This window comes from Chenopodium album, chromosome 6 (assembly GCF_948465745.1).
Source record: "Chenopodium album chromosome 6, dcCheAlbu1.1, whole genome shotgun sequence".
NCBI lineage: Eukaryota > Viridiplantae > Streptophyta > Magnoliopsida > Caryophyllales > Amaranthaceae > Chenopodium > Chenopodium album.
In genome coordinates this window covers 18056064-18068038 of record NC_137839.1, presented here as the reverse complement: position 1 = coordinate 18068038, position 11975 = coordinate 18056064, and the positions used below count along the sequence as shown (strand labels likewise).

General features: G+C 38.8%; 1 non-coding gene across 1 annotated transcript; it reads left to right on the top strand.

Moving 5' to 3' along the window:
* The first annotated feature begins 2344 nt into the window (after positions 1–2344).
* Positions 2345–2451, top strand: LOC145637461 (small nucleolar RNA R71). Its single transcript, XR_014114242.1, has one exon. It is a non-coding gene; the product is annotated as a small nucleolar RNA R71 (small nucleolar RNA).
* Positions 2452–11975: the final 9524 nt, after the last annotated feature.

Sequence of the window (11975 nt, the reverse complement as noted above, 5' to 3'; positions counted from 1 at the left end):
TTCCGTCTGTTCTCAAAAAGTTGTCTAACTCTTTTCCTTCAAACCTGTACAAATACTCAAAAAACTCATTAAATTCCCTCATCTCTCCTCACATAAGAAAACGAAAAGAAAAACTGGTCTAAAAAAAAATAAAAATTAAAAATACGGGTTGCCTCCCGCAAAGCGCTGGTTTATCTAGGTCCCGCACGACCTTCTTACCAAGTGCAATTCCTAAGACCCTTGGCCTAACGCTTGATCGGGTGGTTTCTCACCCGGTCTAGCGATGTTTAGGCTGCGGTGCGGCTTCCTGACATGTCCTGTGGGACGCCAAGTCGCCTTATCTGGTGGATCCTCCATGACTTGGATAGGGGGATCTTCAATGCTACGCACTAAAAACCCTTCTTCGATCGAATGTTGCTTCAAATTGTCATTGTGTTCAACACTTGCAACTCGATCTGGCGGAACACTTACCGTAGGCTCGATTCGCACAACTTGCTCTATCGGTTCCACTTGTTCATCTTCGAAACCAAGACCAACATTATAGAATGCTCTTTCTATTGCATCGACTTCCTTCTGCCATTTGTCTATCTCATCTGAAATGGATGCAACACAAGATACTGCCTCCAAGGGATCTTTCTCAAGAGCTTGGGGCTTATCAGAATAATTTACAACCACATTAACACTGAAACATTTCTCCTCAGTCATGGAGCTTTTGAGGGTATTATTCAGATTAAAAACCACTTTATCGTCCCCTACAGATAGTGTTAGCTTACCACTTCTAACATCTATGACTGCTCCTGCAGTGTTAAGGAATGGTCTACCCAAAATAATTGGGGTTTGCATATCCTCAGCCATATCAAGAACAACAAAGTCTACAGGTATATAAAATTTACCTACTCTAACGGGGACGTCCTCTAAAACACCTAGGGGGTATTTGAAAGAACGGTCGGCCATTTGCAGAGTTATATTGGTAGCTTTTAATTTACCCATATTTAACTTAGAACACACAGATAATGGCATAACGCTAACACTAGCACCCAAATCACATAATGCATTATCAATCAGAAGGTTACCAATATGACAAGGGATAGAAAAACTACCCGGATCTTTCAATTTAGGCGGAGACTTATTTTGAAGTACGGCACTACACTCTGCAGTGAAAGCTACTGTCTCTACCTCACTAATAGACCTTTTTCTCGTCAAAATTTCTTTCATAAATTTTGCATATGAGGGGATTTGTGTGATCAATTCAGTAAAGGGAACTGTTACCTTCAAATCCTTAACCACCTCCAGGAACTTACCAAACTGCTTATCCAAGTTTGTCTTCAATTGACGATTGGGGAAAGGAAGTTTGATAATTGGCTTTTGAGCATTTTCCTCTTTGTCTGGAGTAGCCACCTTCTCCGGAGTTTTACCCTGCAATGTAGGATTAGATGTGTTAGTATTATCTTCTAGCCCTGCAGGGCTAGCAACTACATTGTTTGGTTTAATGGAATCAAGATTAGCATTATTTAATAAAATAGGTTCATCAACTCTGGGCATAGAGGGCCCTTCATAGTTTGAACCACTCCTTAGAGTAATCGCAAATGCTTGATCCGTAGGCCTAGTCGGTTGTGCCGGCAGGGCTCCCTGTTGGCGTGCTTGTAGAGTAGCGGAAAGTTGCGCAATTTGATTATCTACAATTTTGTTATGCGCTAGAATTTGATCAATTGTCGCATCTCTGCTCTCCATGTGCTTTTGCATATTAACCAACATTGCTCTAATTTCCCCTAAAGAAGGGTCTGAAGATGAGGGGGGTTGTTGTGGTTGATTCTTTTGGCCAGTATTGGGATGATAGTATTTCTGCTGCTGTTGCTGTGGCACCTGTGGTTCTTGTGGTGGTGGATTTTGAACATTAGTGCTCCGGTAGGAAAGGTATGGATGATTCCGATACCCAGGATTGTAAGTGTTGGAGTATGGGTTATTCTGCCTATAAGCTTGGAAGGCATTAACTTGCTCCACGGAACTCCTGCAATCCTGCTCCCAATGACCTACAATACCACAATTTTCACAGAAAGCCTCATTAGAATTATTATTAATCGCAGAAACATTGGCTACGTTAGCAGTGCTCAGATTATCTAATTTTTGACAAATAGAGGTCAGTTGAGCTTGCAAAAAGGATACAGAGTCGACGCTATGTTTCCCCTTGTTAGCAAATCCTCTTGGATTCCCATATTGGGAATTGTGTATCGCCATGTCTTCAATAACCTGACCTGCGTCATCAACATTAAGATTCATAAATCTCCCACTAGCTGCAGAGTCTAAAATTATTCTAGAAGAATTTCCAATGCCGTTATAAAAAGCTTGGATTAACTGCCATTGTGCTAAATTGTGGTGAGGGCATTCTCTTTGTAAATCCTTGAACCTCTCCCAAGCCTCATATAAAGACTCATCGGCTTCTTGGGCGAAATTCTGAATCGCACTCCGTAGTACTGCTGTTCTCTCTGCAGGATAATATTTGTTATAAAAATTCAAAACAAGAGTTTCCCAGTCAGTTATACCAAGCGTAGTTCTATTTAGACCATTAAACCACAATTTAGCTTTTCCAGTTAAAGAAAAGGGAAAGAGAATCTCCCTGATTTGGTCTTGAGTGACCCCGGCTTGCCTTATGGTGTTGCAATATTGACAATAGTCGGCAATGTGAAGATTCGGGTCTTCACCCTTGGCTCCACTGAATTGCTTCCTCTCTATCATCGTTATAAATTGAGGCTTAATTTCAAATTGAACCCCATCAAGAGCCGGAGTGGGGGTGAGATGTGGAAAATCCGTAAGCTTTGGTTGTGAATAATCACTAAGTTTCTTTGGAACCGCCATCTCTGATTCTGTGTCTGATGATGTCTCTGAATTGCTAGAACCAGTTGGAGAATCTCGGTGATTATTGTTATTATCACCAGAATCCGCCAGGATTTGCTTGTAGAAGTTTTTCTGTCTATGGAAGGAACGTTCGATCTCAGGATCGAATGGGATGTAACCTGATCTGGAACACCTGGGCATAAACAAAAACTAGAAGCAAATATGAGATTTGTCTCAGAGAACTAACGCTCTCTGAGACAAAAAGGGAAATAATCTAGACTACAAAAATAATCAGAAATAAAAATAAAACCGTTTCCCCGGCAACGGCGCCAAATTTTGACAGGGTAAAGTCGTATCCCCTAATCAAAAATAAATACCTAAATCACTAACTAAGGTAGATAGGGAAGTAGGGTCGATCTCCACAGGGAAACAAGTCTTTTTACTTCCAATTAATTATTATAATCTAAATTATTTAAGTAACCAATATTTATGAATGGATAAGAAGCTAAACTACAAAGAATAAGAGTAGGGAGAAAACAATATATAAAGGGATCTAGGGTATAGGTTCACCAATAAATAATACTCCGGGGTAAAGTAGGGTAATCAATCATTGACATTGCATAAATAACATGATTAACAGGCTCTCGCAATTTATTAACCAACATAGATCTAACAGGCTCTCGCAATTTACTAGATCTAAGTTCTTATTGAAAATAGCCTTTAATATCAAATTAACATCTGCTCGATTCATCAATTTAATATTGCTATACTTTTACAAGCCGCAATTGTAAAACATTAAAACAATCCAATAAGAAATCATCATGCAATACCAACAATCAATAATAGTCAATCATCAATGCATCAATTAACCAGATTGTAAAGGGCTCTCGCTACTTATTACAATCACACAATTAAATTACCGGTATTAAATCTCATCTCTCGAATCTTGACTTAACCATTTATAAATTAACTTGCCTATTGAAACTAGACCTAAATATTAATTCTCATCTCTCGATTCTTGAATCAATATTGTCAAACTCATGCATAAAAGATAGGCCTAATCTAGTCACAGAGCATTAAATCAATCAATAGGAAATTAATCTAGCATTGATAAATAACAACAATAAATTTACCCCTTCACATTATTTATAGATCCCCACAAACCCTAGAAATTAAACTACTCACACATAATTAAATATAAACTAAGCAAAGCAATAAAATAAATCATGATCAAAGGAATAAAATAAATAACTAAGATTAAGGGAAGAGAAATCGTTACCAAAATAAATCTGAAATTAACTAAAGAAAATAATAACAAAGGGTTAGAGAGAGAAAACTAAGTAGAAAGAGAAAGTCTAAGAGAAAGGATTAAGAGAAGAAGAAGTCGTGAAGAAGAGAAAAGAAGATCTCCCCCCCAAAAAGAAGAGACGATCTAAAAACGTATTACGGAGGAGTATTTATACTCCGTACAAAAATCCTAAACTAAAACAAATTAAAACGACTCTAATTGTCTCCTAAATAAACACGCGCCCGATCGGGCGAGGCACCGCCCGATCGGGCGCGCCTTTTTTATCTCTAATAGCAATCTCGCGCCCGGCCGGGCGCGTCACCGGGCGCTTCTCCCGCCCGGCCGGGCGCGCCTCCGGGCGCCAGCCTTTTTGGCCGGGCGGATCATTTGGGCCAATATTTGGACTTCGATTGGGCTCCAATTCTTCGGGCCAATCTGGGTTTCCTCTTTGGGTCTTGAATACTCGGTCCAAACGCCCCGGTATCACCTCTACCGAGCCCTTAATCACCGGTTCGATGGCTCCAACCGGCCCTGGGCTATAAAATCTGGCCGTGCTTCTCCAGTGCTCGTGATTGCTCCTAAATATCTCGGGAAAATACTCCAAAAGCATAAATCCCTGCAAAAGTCAACCAAATCTACGAAAACACTAGAAAACACCAATTAGTAATAAAAGTGGCTCTAAAGAGCCAAAAACACTACTAATTATGACCAAGGGACGGGGGTAAAATACTATATAAAATGAATACATCACCTATTCATATATAAGAATGTTCCTGCCAAGGGAACTCAGTTCATCAATTATATCATTAAACCTAGTTAACATTTCCTTTATGGTTTCCTTAGATTACATTTCAAGCCTCTCATATCATGAAATTAATAAATCAATTTTGGAACGTTTTACCTCGTTTGTACCTTCATGGTTAACTTTTAGTAGATCCCAAATCCGTTTCGCAGTCTTGCATCCCATGATTCGGTTATGTTCATGGGGTCCAAGACCACAGTGCAAATATTTGATAGCTGTAGACACCCATTTGTGTCTCCCCAAAACCAAACCCGGTGATGAGTACCTTTCGTGTCGAATCATAATCGAATGAAGTGAAAGTGTGGAAAGTCTAGTGTTGCGGATAGTTTTAATTTTTTTCCTCTTCTTTCTGTTTTTGAAAATCTATTTTAAGAAAAAATGCAATCCAGTTTGGTTTGGTCCATAGCATGGGTCCAATAATGGTGTAGTTGGATAGGGTTTGAAAAGAGCTTTCCAACGATATATTATAAGCCCAATTTCGATGAATAATGAGGAAGTTATGGCCAAATTACTAAACTGGGCCCGGTTTGATACTTATATGCGGCCCAATGATCTAGAGGAGGGCCTAATATGGATTTATCATTCCTAATGCAATTAGAAATTGATTATAGTCTTCGAGATTCTTCTAGAAGGTTCTTTTCATTCCTAATTCAATTACCATTGATAAATTGACTTTGACTTTTTGGAGTTTTAGTCAGAATAAAAGAGTGTTTTTAAGGAAAATACGATTTTTCCCCTCTGTACGGCTAAATTTTATCAGAAATAAGAAACCGCGTAAAAATAATTGTTAGCGCCTGGCGACAGGGATTAGCGCCTGGCGCTAATGTCCAGTGTCTGGCACTAACCAGTTTTATCCTCGTCGAAACTCTGATTTGTTTTTTTATCCGTTTGGCTGATTTTCTCTATAATTAGCCTCCTAAAATCTCCGTTTTCATCATCAATTCTCTCTAATTCTCATATATTCTCTAGTTTTCTTATTCTCTCTAGTTTTTTTTTAAGAATTCTTCTCTCTTTAATTTTCTCTACAAAATTCCGCATTCACAAGATCAAGAAACATCTAGCCAAATTCGAAGTTGCCTTCACCCTAGACGTGAAAGTTTTTCATTTCTGGGGGTTTGGTCCCAAATCTCTATTTCAATTATTTAATTTAATTATTTTTTTATTATTTTCCTTGAAATTACTAACGTGTGTATTTTGTTATTAGAAAGAGATACGAGGCATCCAAGTAAATGCTTTAATTGTTTGCATTGTTATTATGATATAGAAATCATGTCTAGGTTGTTATTATGATTCCTAGCATCATGTTTAATTAGGATGCTTGATGTTTTGAATGACAACAATGATTCCTAGTATCATGTTTAGAAAAAGGTTATAATATCAAATATGCTTATTATGATTCCTGCAATGCTTCCTATTCTTTTCCTAATATTATGTTAGTATCATGTTAGGGTTAAAGCTTTGAGTTTTATTGCTTAGTGACATGCTAGGGTTTGTTATTAATCTTGTTAGTATCATGCCTAGGATCTTGCTATTATTATGCTTTAACATAAACATGATTATTTCTATGATTTATAATTATCTCGATGATGATTATTTTTATTATAATTATTATTTATTGTTATGATGATTATTATGTTGCTTGATATTTATTGTTATTGCTTGATCACGCCTTTTATGCATGTTTAAAGGGAATTTGTACTTGTAATCATGCTTAATAAGATAATTAATAATCTTGTTTAGGGTTAATATGATTATAATTCAAGTGATCGCCAATAATTGTTTTATTTGTGCATTAATATTCAACCAACATAGATAAACAGGTTTAGGGTTAATCCTATTGATTGCATGTTAGTCAGAAAGCGCACATGAATACGATTAGAATAAAGTAGAGGCCTATTGTTACGGCAGGTTCAATCTCTTTTAGGTTGGATTTGTACTTTCATCCCCTAACTGCTAGTCATGGTTCCAGACCTATTGGAGTTGACGATCTCCTGGATCGTTAAGGGGTGTAACCTTCACCTCGTGAACGGTTTACAAGTTCCTAAAACTTGTTGGCGACTCTTTTGCTCTATCTTCTTTCCCTTTGGACGCCACCATACTTTAGTGTATGATCACAGTGGGGTTCAAGTTTGGGGTAATGCTTGAAATATTCCCTACAGTTTTTGGCGACTCTACCGGGGAGGATTTCTAATTTAATTCCTAAAATTTATTTTGGCAATGATTTAGAATGAGTGGATGAGACCCAAAAAGTTCTAAGTAATTTCATGTGCGTAATTTTGATTAACATTATTGTCATATGCATAAAAAAGATCTCATTGGAAAGACCATCTGTAATGAGTTAAAAAATAGGATTTTTACACGTAGGAAATTTGAGGAATATCTTTCACAACTAGGATCGAAATAATGCTGCGCGAAACTGAAAAATTTTATCGAGTACAGAAAGCTGCTAAGGCATGTAGGAACTAGCGTCTGGGAACAAAGTCTAGCGCCAATTATTTGACGTTAGCGCCAGGAGACAGCTTCTGTCGCCAGGCGCTAAAGCCAAATTATGGCGCTGGCCTTTGTTTGTTGGCGCCAAGTTCTTCCAATACCGAGCCAGAAATATGCGTTCTAATTTCGACCAGTTTTTAGCACTATTTGCTCGATCCTACTTCCTGATTAAGTTTTTCTCACTTTTCTGAAACCCATATGTGTTCTACATATGGACATAACCCTCTGGGAATTCATGCTTCATCTACCTGATTGAACGCTCTGAGCAACAAAGGGTACATCCGAGAATGTTGAATTCACCAAACCATGGAAGTGAGTTTTTTCTAAACTCGCGGTGTCCCATCCACTCGCGCCAACCCTTCACGGTTAGGCTTCTGCGCGGTGCATACGGACAATTAACCATGAACCCTCTTTTGACTAACCCATATCCAAAACTTTAGAGAACTAGAGCCATGGTTAGGTTGCAAACTCATTGCATCATGTTGTGCCTACTTGACTATTTGTGCATTATTGGATGTGCATACTCTATGTGTTTTTCCTAACCGTTTGTTTGACTTGTGTTAAGATTAAATAAATTGATTTATTACTAAAAGAACTTTGCTTAATTAATTAATTAATTAATTTGAGTAATTAAAGTCTAATAATTTAATCAGAGTTGACTTAGTACGACTTTAGGCATACCTTGTAGAGTAATGATACCGAAAGCAGTTCCAGATCAACGTTCCAGTAATGGCGCCAAGATTAAAACTACAGCGCCACTCTGTGGAGCGTAGCGCCTAGTGACAGTTCTGTCGTCTGGGGCTACACTACAAAGAGAGGCGCCAGTCCTGTCGTTTTGGCAACAATTCGGTTTATTGCTCGAGTCATCACCTTATGTCTAATTGAACAATTTGCTAGTCAATTTGGTTAATTTTTACTGGTAATAATACCGTGTCAAGTCATTAATCGAGTCTAAGCACTAAGTCCCATGGTCTTACACAAGAGTCAAAGTATGTCACTTACACTCACCATATAAAGTACACACTAATGCACACTTTGACCATGTCTAAGAGAGTCTTGTATGCGCGTATTTTTTGTTATTTTTTTAGGGGGGTAAGTCGGATATTAATCCTCCAATTAAACCACTTGTTTGAACCCTATACTTAATTCCCAAAAATGTACACCTTATTTTTGCCAAAAATATGCACCCTAATATGCATCCTATTTTTTCTTTTTTCTTTTTCAAAACTCGTAAATTCAAAGTCAATTTGAGTCAAGTCATTAAAACAAAATGGTTTAATTTACAGCGCATGGTCAGGAAAGGAAAGGCGTTTGATCAAAGACAACCTTTTTTATTCAAGTTCAACTTTTCGACAAACCGTTTGCTCGTAAAAGGAAAGCTAAGACAATAATGGCAACTCTAGATGAAGTTAATGAGCTCAGGAACCAATTGATTACTGTGACTGAGGCGTTAAAGGTTTTAACCCTCAAAATCGATGATCCTGTGAAGCAACAACAGATGAACCTCATGCAAGAAAGTCTGAGCAAACTGTCTAGTGACTATAAGTTTCAAGGAATTAGCTCACAAGGGGTCTCGGTGGACAAGGATCTTCTTCCGCAGAAGTTCAATGCCAACGACATCTCGAAATTCAAAGCGACTGACAACCCTTATTTTCACCTAAGAGCCTTCGAAACGATAATGAGCATTAAGGGTATTGACAAAAAGGTGTTTCCCTCTTTGTTCTCTATATCTCTCGAAACCGTTTGCCAACAATGGTTCTTCTCCCTTGAGAAAGGAAGGACTTCTACTTAGGAGTCTATAGTAAACGCTTTCATTCATAGGTACAAGTGCAACATTCAAGTTGAAACTGACTTTAGGGAACTGGAAATTCCCAAGCAGAAGGATAATGAAGGTTTCACCTCTTTCTTCAACAAATGGAGATAAACCTCTGCTAAGATGATTGAAGTACCGAGTGAAAAAGAGTCTGTGAGGTTATTCATCAAGAACCTTCAAGATAAGTACTCCAAGCATCTCAAATACCAGAATAATCTCCATACTTTCAAGGCCATCTATGACATCGGAATCAATATTAAAGACGACCTGGCTAAGCTGAAAACTGCTAACAGTAACTCCAACAGTGGCTGGAAAGGCAAGAAGAACGACAATCCTTCTTCTTCCAAAACCACCCACTCAAACAATGTTAGTACCTTTAACTTAAGCGAATTCCTTGCTATGAATAATCAAGGACAAAAGAAACCATTTAGGAGGAACTTTAATCCTATAGTTATGAGTTATGACACCGCATTTGATCGACTAAATGCAGAAGGTCTAAATCCTATTGGACCATTTGGGGACCCACCGGTCGAGAAGAGGACAGCTAATTGGAACCCCAATGCACATTGTAAATATCACCAAGGTAGGGGCCATCTTACCAAAAATTGTTGGAAGCTTAAGGAAGCTATCCAAGATTTAATCGACAACAACAAACTGCCATTGCCTCCTGCCAGTAAGAAGCCGAGCATTGATAATGCACCTCTCGCTCACTCCTTGGCCATCTCTGATGAGGAAAACGAGGTTGATCCCTCATCTCTCATCAAACCTGTTGAAGAAATCCATGGTATTGAAGAAGAGGAGGAGATCTTTTTCGATGCCATGGATGACTTTTCGGAATTAGCAAGTAAAGAGGATATACAATCGCTTACATTTTCCATGTTGGAGGGATCAAACTTGCTGCGTGAAGCTCTCGAAGTTGAGAAGAAACAATTAGAAGAGCTTCAGAAAAAAATGTGACAAGGTCCCATCCACAAAGAAGAAACCCTTCTCTCTACAAGTAATTGACAGACCCAAGTAGAGTAATAGACTCTATAATCCTATTGGGATTTCATATGCTAAAATGTTCAACATGCTCTCCGAGAGTGGCAAAGTCAAACCTCTCGAACCGAGACCATTTGAATCGCTAAAAAGGACAGATAGGTTCTACTGTCAATACCATCAATTAGGGGGTCACACTATTGAAAACTGTTTTAAATTTAAAGATTTAATTCAGAAATGATTGATGACAAAAAGTTAGTCCAAACTCCATAAGAGGAAAACATAAGCATTAATGGAGTTTGGGATAGTGATGAAGAAGATGTCTACTTAAAAGACATGGAAGGACCTCCACCTTCAGTGTTATATGCCATGGATGATTTCTGGGTTGAAGAAGATTCATCTATAGACATCCTCACAAGAACTGGGAGGATGCAACCTCCTATTTCGACATAACCTATACCGACTAGGCAGCAAGTTCCCATACCTATCATAGAAGACTATGATATTGTCAAACAGCTCAAGAAAACCAAGGTTGAAATGAATGTATGGAAGCTTCTAGCAACATCTCGAGAGCATAGGTTGGCAGTGATGAATGTCTTGGATAAGATAGGGATAGATTCTGACACCACTCCTGAGGGGTTGGCTAACTTCCTTACGAGTGATCTCCCTAATCCTATCAACTTGATCACCTTTTCCGACAAGGATTTACCTCCAGAAGGTGACAAGCATTATAAGGCACTAAACCTCACAGTAGTTTGCAAGAGAATGAACGTCCCTATGACTCTTGTAGACAATGGATCGGCTATTAATGTCTGTCCACTCAGACCTGCAAGGATGCTAGGCATAAGGGATGAAGACTTGACCCCGTCAACACAAGGAATAAGAGCTTATGACAACACTCGTCGTCAAGCTCTTGGCAAGATTACTATGAATATAACCGCGGAATCAATAGAACATGCTACTACATTTCAAGTACGTAGTAGATATTAAGGCTTCATTCAATTTATTGTTGGGACGCCCTTGGCTTCATGACCTAAAGGCTGTCCCTTCATCTCTCCACCAACAGGTAAAGGCCATAGTTGGAGGAATTCCCATTATGATCGATGCTTCACCCATGAGGATCAAAGCCATAGAAAATCCAATAATTAATGTGGAGCACGATGAAGATGATGAAGATTTGTGGGGCTTTAATGAAGAGGTCTCTTTAATCGAGAAGGATGAAAGGACCCCTCTCTGCCATGACCCCCACTCCAATGTGATAGTGAACGCTATCCCGAAGAAACAAGGACATTTTCCTGGGATGACTCTAGGAAAGAAGAAAGGAATAGCAAAATCGCTGGAATCACCTGGCCTCCATAAATTAGACACTTTCGGACTTGGTTTCGAACCGAATTGGGAAGATCTCAAGCGAGCCCAGGAAAAGTCAAAGGCGCGTAGGAATGCTCGCATCCAAAAGAAAGCAATCCTAATGGGTCAGTATCCTCTTACCCTCAATGGACAATTCATAAAAGAAGGAGAGGACTATCCATGCTACGAATTTCCCAAACCTTTTATCGTAAATGGCATAAGGCAACCGGGATTCGAAATTTTTCTAGATTGCTATTTTCTAGATGAAATCCCAACTTCTATCCACAAGGAGAAAGCACCCCCATGCTTTGACTTTAATGTCATGGGATTACTATTTGGGCGAGAAAAAGATGAGCCGACATACATAGAGGATAACTCCTCGCTCATCCAAATGGTCCTACAAAGCGAAAACTTTGATCCCTCAAGGCTCATCACTCTAGCAGAAG